This window comes from Entelurus aequoreus, linkage group LG06 (genome assembly GCF_033978785.1).
Source record: "Entelurus aequoreus isolate RoL-2023_Sb linkage group LG06, RoL_Eaeq_v1.1, whole genome shotgun sequence".
Lineage (NCBI taxonomy): Eukaryota > Metazoa > Chordata > Actinopteri > Syngnathiformes > Syngnathidae > Entelurus > Entelurus aequoreus.
This window is the reverse complement of record NC_084736.1, coordinates 2,997,352-3,010,988: the sequence shown is the minus strand read 5'-3', so window position 1 is coordinate 3,010,988 and position 13,637 is coordinate 2,997,352. Positions and strand designations below refer to the sequence as shown.

At 38.7% G+C, this 13,637-nt stretch overlaps 1 protein-coding gene across 1 annotated transcript in view; it reads right to left on the bottom strand.

The window, feature by feature from the left end:
* Nucleotides 1-4,788, bottom strand: part of s1pr2 (sphingosine-1-phosphate receptor 2) — a 42,726-nt gene extending 37,938 nt beyond the window's left edge. The window contains exon 1 of the mRNA XM_062049837.1: nucleotides 4,269-4,788. The gene's annotated coding sequence lies outside the window, so the exon portion shown is untranslated. The remainder of the gene's footprint in view (nucleotides 1-4,268) is intronic.
* Nucleotides 4,789-13,637: the final 8,849 nt, after the last annotated feature.

Here is a 13,637-nt window from a genome sequence, read left to right as displayed (position 1 = left end):
TAAACAAATTAAATAAATCAAATGGACACAAAATACTTTTTTTTTAGTAGAAGTTACATAATTTTTTTCAGTTTTTCCAATTGTAATGTTAGTTGGTAATACAAGTGTAGATTGGGTATGTTGTCTGTAATCCTGTTAGAATTTAAGACAGCTAGCAAGTTAACGATAGTGTATATTGTCAAATTCCAGTGAGTTATCTTGATTATCTCAACATTTAAAATGGTAATTCTAACGGTTCATCATTAATAACATTTATTGTTACATCCCTAGCAGAGAAACAGCTTGTATCCCGAAAAACTAAGCTAAAGAATGAAGCTGGGCCACTCGTATCTCACTGTGTTGTAATTCTAACAGATAATGCTTTTTGCTCATAAATACTTAATCGATCTTAGCCACTATCTTTAAAATACAGGAAAAACAACCCCTTCTGCTCTCAACAATTGCATTATTTATGTGTCCCATTGAACTTAATCAAGGGTTCTTATCCAGTGGCCATTATGTTGTGTTGAAACTGCAATGGAACCAGTCAATACTTTCAGATAACTTCATGAATGACTTGACATTTCAGCCAATCAGAGGCTAGAAGAAAGTCATGTTGGCAAAAGGAACAATCAAGGAAGAGGAGAATTATATATTATTCTTAAATATTGCAAAAGAAAAACAGCAAATCTGCCTACGCACTGAGACAGCGGTAGCGTCATATGAAGGGAGAGCAGCCAAACTAAACGTCGGTTTTCCCCGTCGACACACAAACGCTGACAACACAGTTTTGGGAAGCCTTCGAGTTCACACTGGTTTTTCCTGACCCGAAACGGAGAGGATGAAAGAGGCCTGAGACGTTTTTTTAAAAATACTCCTGCGGACGGGGCATAAAATGGCAGACTGGGCGTCTTTTGGGGGTGGACTTGCGGAATGAGAGGCGACAGGAGTCGTAGGATATCCTGGCATGCCGCTACAAGAGTCGGCGCCTGGTCACGGTGTGTTGAAGTTTGTGATGGAGAAGGGTTGAGGGGGGGGTGGGGGGGTGGTCTCATAGTTTGTTCAAGTCCCTCAAGTGGAAAAGGAATGTAACAGGAGACTAATGGACTTTTCATTGACTAAGACACCTTGTAGATGAGGGGAGGAGAAGGTGCGGGGGGGAGATCTGCCTACATAAAAAAGAGGCCATGTTTATTTCTCTCATGGGCGACACTCCCTTCTATTGGCTGCCAGTGGTGTGTTGGGACTTGTGCGAACACTTTTTTGTTTTTTGCTCCGACTGCCACACCCAAGGTTTTCAGGCTGATGGGGCAAACCGACCAGAAGTGTCAGAAACCATATGGCAGCCTGCAGAACATTACCAGAAAAGAAACCTCACCCTATAAACATCTACATTGTCCCCTCTTCCTCTTTTCCCACTGGTGGTTTCACTGAACGAGGTAGACGCCTCAGGCAGTGGACTTCTTCTGATCTGGCGGTGGTTCTGTCAGCCCCCCAATCCAGCTGGATAAAGTGGTGTGTGTCTCCAACAAAAGAGGAGTCACCCTCTCAAAGGAAAAAGCCGCCTCACTACGTCCTGTTAGCGGACCGCTCCCAGGCCTCGGCTGAAACCTGAACGTCCTACTGGGCGGGGGGCTCGACACCGCCCACGCGATCCCCATCCCTACAACGTTTGAATCCCCCGAGTGACCAGAAGGGAAGTCCCTCGCAAATCCAGTTCCCACTGTTCAATTGTCATTTATTTAACCACGCATGCACTTAAACAACTGTTTATTTGTTTGACGGATTTATGTGACGCCAATTCTCATGCTAATCCCCCACCTCAGGTCTGATTACCATGTCCACAACACTCAAACCCAGGCAAGGTCTTCCCTGCTGTATAAGAGCTAGTAAGTGGGACAGTTGCTCAAAGATTTCAAAAGACTCCCAAGATTCATTAATGTACATTTTTCCATACATGCGAGACATACGGACACACGGAATCGAGATTGCCTGTTATCTCTTAACGTCTATTCAAATTTCCAATCGAGATACCGTTCCGCTCTCATCCTGACCTCTGGAGCCAATTTTTCAAGCTTTCAGCAAAACAGCTCAAGTCCACATAGGGGAAAAACTTTATTGACTGATTATGTGCTTCAATGAAATCCCCAAGATTGACAATAGTTCCTGGACGCTGGGTAGCTTCCTGGGCTGGCTCTGCAGGAGCTCTGTGTTTTGGGCCCTCAGGCTCTCCAGCTCCTAGAGGACCACCATGGAGCAGAAGTCCAAGCTTCTGTACTCTCCACACTCGCTTTGGTAACTTTGAGAACTTCTTTTTGGCCCAAGACCAGGCATGAAACCCTCCAACAACTAACCATATAGAGAACCTGGGATGCAATGGTCTGTCACTGAGCTACTTGGACTTGTTGGAGATTGTTAACTAGCACTATAGGACACAGTAACACAAATCGTATATTTAAGGTTGCAAATGCTCATTTAAAGGGTGTTCCCTGAAAAGATACTGCTTTAGTATTATTGTCTTTTAAAGCTGGAGAATGGATGTGTGGCTGTACAAGGTACATAATTTGGAGTAGAGGTGGGAATCTTTGGGCACCTTACGATTCCATTACGATTAGGATTCAGGAGCTACGATTCCATTAAAAATCGATTATTGATGCGTCATTAATTGATGTATGTTGATGCGGTTTTACATTTCTTTTCTTGTAAATCAGCTGTTATATTACATTTGTGGTATCGAATGTTACATACGTTGTCTAACGATATATATTGCACAATAACAAACAGAAACTAATATCGCTTTCCATTTCAATCATTTGGGTTTTGCCCTCAAAGCATCCTGTATCCAGATACTCACTCCCTGAATGTGTAAATAATACCAAAAACGGCCAACGTGTTTTTATTTTGTAATAATAAAAACAAGAAAAATATCAATTTAAAGACTTAGTATCATTTACACGCAGATACTATACTACAGTGTTTTTTAACCACTGTGCCGCGGCACACTAGTGTGCCGTGAGATACAGTCTGGTGTGCCGTGGGACATTATCTAGTTTCACCTATTTGGGTTAAAATATTTTTGCAAAGCAGTAATTATAGTCTGCACACTGCCTCCCGCTGTTTCCGACATCTACAAAGCAATTAGCTACCTGCTGCCACCTACTGATATGGAAGAGTATTACACGGTTACTCTGCCGATCTCTAGACAGCACCAACACTCAACAACAACACATCATTTACAGACTATAATTACTGCTTTGCAACAAATATTTTTAATCCAAATAGGTGAAATGAGGTAATCTCCCACGGCACACCAGACTGTGGTTGAAAAACACTGGCTTGAATGAGTGAGGACTGCAATTTAGGAGTTGAAATTTGGGTTGCATGTTTGATAAAATGCAGAGAAAAGGACAATGAAGAAGTCGCTCAGTGTTTCGTCTGCTTGAATGAGCCTCGCCATCACCAAAAGGCAAAGAGACCGACCAGGTTTTCGCGCGCGGACTACGGCTCTCGACACATCACGCTGGGATTGCCCAAGATCCAGAAGAAGTCAAACAAAGTGGAGGAAGGGAAGTGTGCCATCAATGCACTCGCTGACAGAGCCCTCCGCGCGGGATAAAAGGTTTCCTCCTCAACACTTGTGGTGTGATGTTATCACCGGTCTGTTGTCTTACTGATGCCTTCAAGCGCTCCCAGACTTGGATGACAACTTTGCTTTTATTTCCTCCCATTGGCAGCCAATGAGCCGACAGACCGCAGGAGAGCGGATGATGGATTGCCTTTTTTTTTATCTCAGGCAATAAACACCAGTTCCTCCATCTTATCTCAAAGTGATTTGGCCGACACCTTCACTGCTACGGAAAGTGTAGGTTTTTTTTTAACGAAATGAGGCTCTGCGTGCACAGGAGTGTGCTAAGACTGCCATTGTTCACCCTGGAGGACATCTCTGACCCAGGAGACTTAACCAGTAGTGATGGTGATAATGGAGGCTTTTGTCTTATTAATACATCCTTTCAATACAATGGCTTCTTTAGAGTGACGGATGAACAACGTCGGAGAGGTCAGGGGTGGGGAGGGGGCACAGCAGGCTGCACAATAAGGACCCCCCACCCCCCCACCCCCTCACAAGACAGCATATGATGCATGGTCGCTACTAATGTTCCTCATGCCCTCCCATCACAAGACAGCATACAATGCATGGTCGCTACTAATGTTTAACGCTGTCAGCCATTAAGAACACACACACAAAGATGCACAATGAATGTATATTAGCCAACTTGCAGAAAACTTACCCCATGAGAGAGAACATGGCACTGCTCACATGTAGCAACCAGCAAAAAGTCAGTGCTCACATGTGGCAACCAGCAAAAAGTCAGTGCTCACATGTAGCAACCAGCAAATTGTTAGTGCTCACATGTAGCAACCAGCAAATTGTTAGTGCTCACATGTGGCAACCAGCAAATTGTCAGTGCTCACATGTGGCAACCAGCTTGCAGACAAACTCCAAAAAACGAAAACATTAAATAAAATTAAAAAATGCCCTAAAATCTTCTCTGCAACGATCCAATTGTTGTGGACGATCAGAACTTTTGATGCGGCGTGTGTTGTCTGGTCCGGGCCGCGTGATGATCCATAGCGGGGAAGAGCGGCGCTGCGAAGCCGGACAAAAGTGCTCGCACTCCGGGGGAAGTCAGCGAGGGGAGGTGCAAAAAGTGTCCCGCCGCGGGCTTGCTTTTCCGGGTCCGGCGGCACGTCTGCTCGCCCTGCTGGTCTGCGGCTGACTGACTGGCTGCTCACACACACACACACACACACACACACACACACACACACACACACACACACACACACACACACACACACACACACACACACACACACACACACACACACACACACACGCACACACACACACGCGCGCGCACACGCACACACACGCGCACACACGCACACGCTCTTGAGGCAGGAAGGCGCGCATGACGTAATCGTCACTCACGCGCACGCGCACTACACAGCAAAGAGTCAACCCACTCCAATTAACGGTAGGTAGAAAGGACAATAAATAACACCCGACATGGCTGCTTCCAAGTTTTTGATAATCCTCTTGGACTATTTACAAATTAAAAATTGTCCCTCATGTTAACAAAAGAACAGAAAACGAAGGAGTTTCCCCCCCAAAAACCGACAGCTGGTTCACATAATCCTGCTAAGTGCTAGCTGGCTAAGAAAAACCGTTGTATTGTTTTCTGTCGACCTGATAACCAGCTCGTGCTTTTTCACCATATTCCCTCTCACTAGTTGAATCATTTGAGTCATATAGCGAGTAAAAATGTACTTTGTTTGTGTCACCGATAACCAGTACTGTACATATTTTATACAATCTGCTAACTAAATAACTAGCACACAGCTAGCAAAACATTGGTTAAATAGTTTGGTGAAAATCTGATAACTAGCTAGTGTTAATATCATCTGTAGTTTTTGTTGTATTCATTTTCACTAGATAACTAATCAACTAGTTTAGCAACTAGTTAGCAAGTAGAATTATATTGTGTGGGTTTTATGCATTCTGCTAAATAACTAGCTGGTACATAGCCAGTAAATAGTTTGGTGTTCATCTGATAACGAGCAGTGTTTCCCACACATTCATTTATTTGTGGCGGCCCACCACGAAAGAATTAAGGCCGCCACACAAAAAAAATGTATTTTTTAATTTATTTATTATTATTTATTTTTTTTGTCCAGCTCCTCAGGCAAATCATATAGTTGATGTAGATGCCCATATCGGCTGTTCAGATTTACTTTACAAAAGAGAAGTGTAGGATCAAGATTTTTGGAGCTCTTTGTTCAGTGGATCAGATGTTTGATGAAGCTCTGTGTCTATCTACCACCACTACTGTTTTCTGTTTATTTGTTACTGACTGGCAGGACACCTCTGCCTCTGTTTCACTTTATGTTGCTGGTAAATAATATGGTTGTAGTAGTAGGCTAAAGTCAAATTATTTAGTATGCACTAATTAAAGGGGCAGAGCTTTAAGAGACATTTTAGCTTTTATATTTTTATAAGATATATTTTTTGTAAGAACCACAATTAATAAATATATTTCAGTGAATAACTTATTGTTCAAATCTGTATATAAATATGTACATAAAGTGTTGTAATTATATTGTAAAATGGATGGATGGATGGACTCAAACGAGAGAGTTGTTTTAGTCACACTCTTGATGTGTGACTCAAACGAGAGAGTTGGGTGGAAGATAATACCCAGATTCTATACCAGGGGTCACCAACGCGGTGCCCGCGGGCACCAGGTCGCCCGTAAGGACCGGATGAGTCGCCCGCGGGCCTGTTCTAAAAAAAAAAAAAAAATTTTTTTTTAAATTTTTTTTTTTTTTTTTTTTTAAATTAAATCTACATAGAAAAAACACAATATACACTTTCAATCAGTGCATCAACCCAAACAACCTCCCCCATGCACACTCATCCACACCCACTCACACAAAAGGGGTAATTTCTTTCTGCTACCAATATTCTGGTTCCCACAACATAGACAACACATCTGCAAGGGACACAGTCCCTGAACACAACATAGACAACACATCTGCAAGGGACACAGTCCCTGAACACAACATAGACAACACATCTGCAAGGGACACAGTCCCTGAAGCACACATGATTGTATAGGCTGCTGGTCCACTAACATTTTCATTAATTACTATTTTTTATGTAATTATTTTTATATTGTTTTACTTTCTTTTTTATCCAAGAAAATGTTTTTTATTTATTTATCTTATTTTATTTTATTTTTAAAAAAAGGGCCTTATCTTCAACAGACCAGGTTGTCAATGATATTAGATTTGTTTAAAGGGTTTTTTAAACCAGGCCCAGTCCAGATAATGTCCAAGTGGGACTCAGCAACACACACCTTCATTCATGTACACAGAAAAAAATTAGGGAACACAACAGTGCATTTATAAACAAAATTACATGATCAAAATAAGCATTTATGTACAGTCCAGATTATGTCCAGGTCACTCAAATTAGGGAACACAACAACATATATCATATAATCTATAAACATAATTATACTTTCAAAATAAGCCTTTGAGGACTTCTCATCTATTTTTTTAATGTTTTTTGGCATCATTATCGTTTTCAACCATGTAACTTTCTAAAGTTAGAAAATACTGAATAAATGTTTTAAAGAAAGTAATGCTAAGTGAATATCTGTTTTTGGCCTTAAAAATAAACATTTTACCGAGTACTATAATTAAATGGACTAAATCATGATTGTCAATGAACTCTCCTAAAATAACAGAAACCACATTAAGCTTCATAAACAAACCAATCCTTAAACACATTTTTTCAACTTCCACCCAAAACAAAGACACAATATGACAATACCAAAACAAATGCAGGGTGGATTCAGGCTCCTGACAACAAAATCGGCAATCATCTGACTCTGTCCTATTCCATAATTTTAACATTTTCCCTGTGGGTAAGAAGTTATAAATAATTTTAATTTGAAAATAACGATTTTGCACATCGATAGTGGTTTTATAGATTAGTTTGAATTTGGCATCCCATGGCAACGGGCAGTCAAAAAAGTCCTCCCATTTTCCATTTGTGTTGTATGAGGCAGCCTTCAAAGATTTCTTTATTAAATAAAAATTATATATTTTTCTATTTATTTTAGTTCCTTTTTGCCAACTAGAATTTCTTATTAGAGGTTTACAAACTAATAATTTAATAGTTCCATAATTAATTATTTATTTCCATCTTTTCCCAATTACTCCAGTTAGTTGATAAAATGAAAAGCTTGAGCAAGCATCACCATACATAGCTCTAAATTCATCATACTTCATCATTTTACCATTCTCATTGATAATATCATTGACAAAAATGATTCCTCTTTCAAACATATTTTTCCAAAAGAAAGGCTTTCCATCTATTACAATATTAGAGTTCATCCATATTAACTGCTGCAAAATATCGTCTCTTTTTTCTGGCACATAAAATTGAAAACACCACTATGAGTGGATTGTTTCCTTTATGAACCCCGCCATGTTTCCCAGCAGACTCTCTGGGAGGGGATCACTTGTAAAAAAGGATACAATTTCTTTTGATACAGTACATGTTTTTTGTCCAACAGGACATTTGTGTACCACTCAATGTTTAAATACATCTTTGGAACAATTGATGCTTTTAAAGACAGACACATAGCTTCAAGGTTGAGAAGTTTCAGGCCCCCATATTCATACTCTTTGTACAAAACCTTTCTTTTAATCTTTTCTGGTTTGCCGTTCCAGACAAAATCGAAGACCCTCCGCTCATAAATCTTAAAAAAGTTTTGTGATGGAGCTGGTAATGACAAAAACAAATAAATAAATTGAGGAATAATTAACGAGTTGGCAATAGACATTTTACCATACAAGGTTAGGGATTTCCCTTTCCATAATTGCATAATTTTGTCCAGCTTTCTTAGTCGATTATCATAATTTACTGAGCCTAGATCTTCCAGATTTTCTGGGACAACAACACCAAGTATGTTAACTGGTCCATCTGTCCACAAAACAGGCACTTTGCATTCCATTCGAAAGGACGTTCCCTTTAGATTTCCGATCCTTAACATTTTACATTCATCATAATTAAGCTTAAGGTCAGATTGCTGTGAAAATATGTCCAAAAGATTAAGAAGGTTCCGCAAACAATGAGGAAAAATCTTATCTTTGTGAATCAGCCTTTTCTGACATGAACTTCATCAAGAACAAACACAGAACACGCCTCACTGATGCACATCTGCAAGACTCACTCAGAGTTGCAGTGTCAAGTTACACACCAGAGTACAACACACTAGTTAACAGCATGCAATGCCAGGCTTCCCACTAACTGACAAAGAAACAGATAACAGATTTGGTGTCCAGTTCAAAGTGTGACATGATTTAAAAATTTGAGAGTTTACTTTTGTATTTTACATGAGTTATTATTTGTACAAACATGGTGCAAAGTAATTCATGATTTGTTAAAAAATGTTAGTGGCTAGCTAGTTAAAATGGGATATTGTGATTTCACAAGACTGTCTTAGAAGTGATCATTTGAAAATGTTCAATTTGAAAAATGTGCACTTAGAGAAAATATAAAAATAAAGTGTTGCATATTGATATTTATGTTTCTATATATATTTATTGTGAGAAATCATTAAGATGATCAGTGTTTCCACAAAGATAAATATCATTAATTATTAATAATAACAGAGTTAAAGGTAAATTGAGCAAATTGGCTACTTCTGGCAATTTATTTAAGTGTGTATCTAACTGGTAGCCCTTCGCATTAATCAGTACCCAAGAAGTAGCCCTTGGTTTCAAAAAGGTTGGTGACCCCTGTTCTATACTGAGTCACTTTGTGTAATTGTTTGTTGTCACATGTTAAGGTGGTATTATTAAATAAGTGTATAATTGGTTTGTTGTCACATGTTAAGGTGGTATTATTAAATAAGTGTATAATTGGTTTGTTGTAACATGTTACGGTGGTATTATTAAATAAGTGTATAATTGGTTTGTTGTCACATGTTAAGGTGGTATTATTAAATAAGTGTATAATTGGTTTGTTGTAACATGTTAAGGTGGTATTATTAAATAAGTGTATAATTGGTTTGTTGTCACATGTTAAGGTGGTATTATTAAATAAGTGTATAATTGGTTTGTTGTCACATGTTAAGGTGGTATTATTAAATAAGTGTATAATTGGTTTGTTGTCACATGTTAAGGTGGTATTATTAAATAAGTGTATAATTGGTTTGTTGTCACATGTTAAGGTGGTATCATTAAATAAGTGTATAATTGGTTTGTTGTCACATGTTAAGGTGGTATTATTAAATAAGTGTATAATTGGTTTGTTGTCACATGTTAAGGTGGTATCATTAAATAAGTGTATAATTGGTTTGTTGTCACATGTTAAGGTGGTATTATTAAATAAGTGTATAATTGGTTTGTTGTCACATGTTAAGGTGGTATCATTAAATAAGTGTATAATTGGTTTGTTGTCACATGTTAAGGTGGTATTATTAAATAAGTGTATAATTGGTTTGTTGTCACATGTTAAGGTGGTATTATTAAATAAGTGTATAATTGGTGTGTTGTCACATGTTAAGGTGGTATTATTAAATAAGTGTATAATTGGTTTGTTGTCACATGTTAAGGTGGTATTATTAAATAAGTGTATAATTGTTTGGTTGTCACATGTTAAGGTGGTATTATTAAATAAGTGTATAATTGGTTTGTTGTCACATGTTAAGGTGGTATTATTAAATAAGTGTATAATTGTTTGGTTGTCACATGTTAAGGTGGTATTATTAAATAAGTGTATAATTGGTTTGTTGTCACATGTTAAGGTGGTATTATTAAATAAGTGTATAATTGTTTGGTTGTCACATGTTAAGGTGGTATTATTAAATAAGTGTATAATTGTTTGGTTGTCACATGTTAAGGTGGTATTATTAAATAGGTGTCGGTGTATGTATTTATTTGTAATCCTGCTGGCTAAGTAGCTAAATAACCACTAAGTAATCGGCTAGTGGCAACTAGTTCTGTAGTTATTGTGTAGTCCTGCCAATTGACTAACTAGTTAACTATGTTTTTGTGTGAATTGGTTCTATAGTTTTTTTGTCAGCCAAAAGAAGTGTTGTTAATATGTGCACTCAGCAATGAACCAGCGAGGCTGAATGTTGTCTTCATGCTTTATTCATTAGGATTTACGGCATGTACCGTATCTACCTAAATAACAAAGGTGAAATACATTTTACAGCCTATTTTTGGGACTCTCTACCCCCAAATCAAGTCCAGATGTTCCACTTCCTCTCCCCCTGATGCAGATCCCAGCATGCCTCACTTTCTTTCCCAACTAATCCTTTTCCCTCTTTGAGCAGCTGAAAGAAGCATCAGGGCTCTTTGTGCTTGGACTATTATGTCAATGCACCAAACATTATTGTGTATTCACATGGGGCCTGCAGGATGCACCAAACATTACTGTGTATTCACATGGGGCCTCCAGGATGCACCAAACATTACCGTGTATTCACATGGGGCCTGCAGGATGCACCAAACATTACCGTGTATTCACATGGGGCCCCCAGGATGCACCAAACATTACCGTGTATTCACATGGGGCCCCCAGGATGCACCAAACATTACCGTGTATTCACATGGGGCCCCCAGGGCACCATAGTGTACGTGCTGTTGGTTCTTGCGCTCACAACCCCAGCAGAGCTAATAAAATCTCCATAGTCATTAGTCTGAAAGCCTGAGTCATCCTATGACGTGATAGATTGTATCATGCTCATAGTCCTACAGAAATATTCTGTCTTTTTGAGGAAGTGGATTCATGTTTGCTCTGTAAGTCTCTCTCGTGGGGGATTTAAATGTTATGTGGTGGACATTTTCACTGCCGGCACAAACATATACAGTACAGTATACACTTTGGACACACCTTCTCCTCATTGAAGGCAATGCTTACTTTATATTCATGACTATTTACATTGTACAAAGTTTGTAGATTGTCACAAACTATGAAGGAGCACGTGTGGAGTTATGCACTTAACAAAAAAAGGTGAAATAACATGTTTTATATTCTAGTTTCTTCAAAATAGCCACCCTTTGCTCTGATTACTGCTTTGTACACTCTTGGCATTCTCTCCATGAGCTTCAAGAGGTAGTGCATTGCTTGATGTACATATTAAGAAAAAAAACAAAAACTTATTTTAGCTGACAAAAAACTATACAACCAATGTACACTACCACAGAATAATAATAATAATGATAATAATAGATTTTATTTGTAAAAAGCACTTTACATTGAGCAAACAACCTCAAAGTGCTACAGCGTATCAAAATAAAAAGATAATAAAAAATAAAAATAAATAAAAACTAGAACAGCCAAATAGCTAAAACTAGTATGCATATATCTAAAAAAAAAAGGTCTTTCCAAAAAGAAGGGTTTTTAAGCCTTTTTTAAAAGCATCCACAGTCTGTGGTGCCCTCAGGTGGTCAGGGAGAGCGTTCCACAGACTGGGAGCGGCGGAGCAGAAAGCCCGGACTCCCATTGTTCGTAGCTTTGTCCTCGGAGGTTGGAGGAGGTTAGCCTTTACGGAGCGGAGACACATAGTTATTAACCAGTTAGTAAATTGGCAGGACTACACAATAACTACAGAACTAGTTGCCACTAGCTGGTTACTTAGTAGTTATTTAGCTACCTAGCCAGCAGGATTACAAATAAATACATTCCACAAGTCAGCAAAATAATTACTTACTTAGTGAGCAGGAAATAAAACATCATATCTTCACCACTTAACTAAATATTATACTGTTAGTTAACCATGAATTGATTAACGTGGACCCCGACTTAAACAAGTGGAAAAACTTATTGGGGTGTTACCATTTAGTGGTCAATTGTACGGAATATGTACTGTACTGTGCAATCTACTAAAAAAAGTTTCAATCAATCAATCAATCAGTTCCACACTAACAGGGTTACACAAAACCATTCAAAAATGTTTCAGAAGCTAAGTACTAGTTAGTTAGTTAACAGGATTGCATAAAACCCACACAATAGATTCCTACTAGGAAGTTATCCTATTTACACCAAACATTCTTTGCTGTCTATGTGCTAATAAGTTAGTTAGCAAATTACATAAAACCCACACAATATAAATCTACTATCTAACTAGTTGCTCAAGTAGTTGATTAGTTAGCTACTGAAAATGCATTCATACTAAACTACAGCTGAGATGAACACTAGCTAGTTATCAGATGAACGCCAAACTATTTACCCAGTTTTTTTGCTAGCTATGTCCTAGCTAGTTATTTAGCAGATTGCATAAAACCCACACAATATATTCCTATTTGCTAACTAGTTGATTAGTTAGCTAGTGAAAATGAATACACAAAAACTACAGATGATATTAACACTAGCTAGTTATCAGATTTACACCAAACTATTTAACCAATGTTTTGCTAGCTGTGTACTAGTTATTTAGTTAGCAGATTGTATAAAATATGTTTTCCAAGAGGAGATTGATTAGGGACAGCAAGAAAATGGAATGCTGCCGCAAAGTGGAGACTGTGAAGTATAATACTGCAGAGCCCAGACCTATACGACACCATGTGCACCCATTTTTGTTGTCTTTATCCAAGAGGCGTGGCGCGGTTGGGAGAGTGGCCGTGCCAGCAACCTGAGGGTTCCTGGTTCGATCCCCAGCTTCTACCAACCTAGTCACGTCCGTTGTGTCCTTGAGCAAGACACTTCACCCTTGCTCCTGATGGGTGGTGGTTAGGGCCTTGCATGGCAGCTCCCGCCATCAGTGTGTGAATGTGTGTGTGAATGTGTGTGTGAATGTGTGTGTGAATGGGTGAATGTGGAAATAGTGTCAAAGCGCTTTGAGTACCTTGAAGGTAGAAAATAACTATACAAGTATAACCCATTTACCATTTATGTGCACTTATCGTTGTCATTTCTAGCTGTCACAGTAAGGACTAGGGGTGGAAAGTTTCCGGTAAATTTCCGGAAATTTACCACGGGAAGTTAAGCTCGGGAAGTTTGGAAATTTTGACCATATTTTGATTATTTAAAGTTGGACAGCGTCCATCTTATTGTGTAGAATAAGATGAGA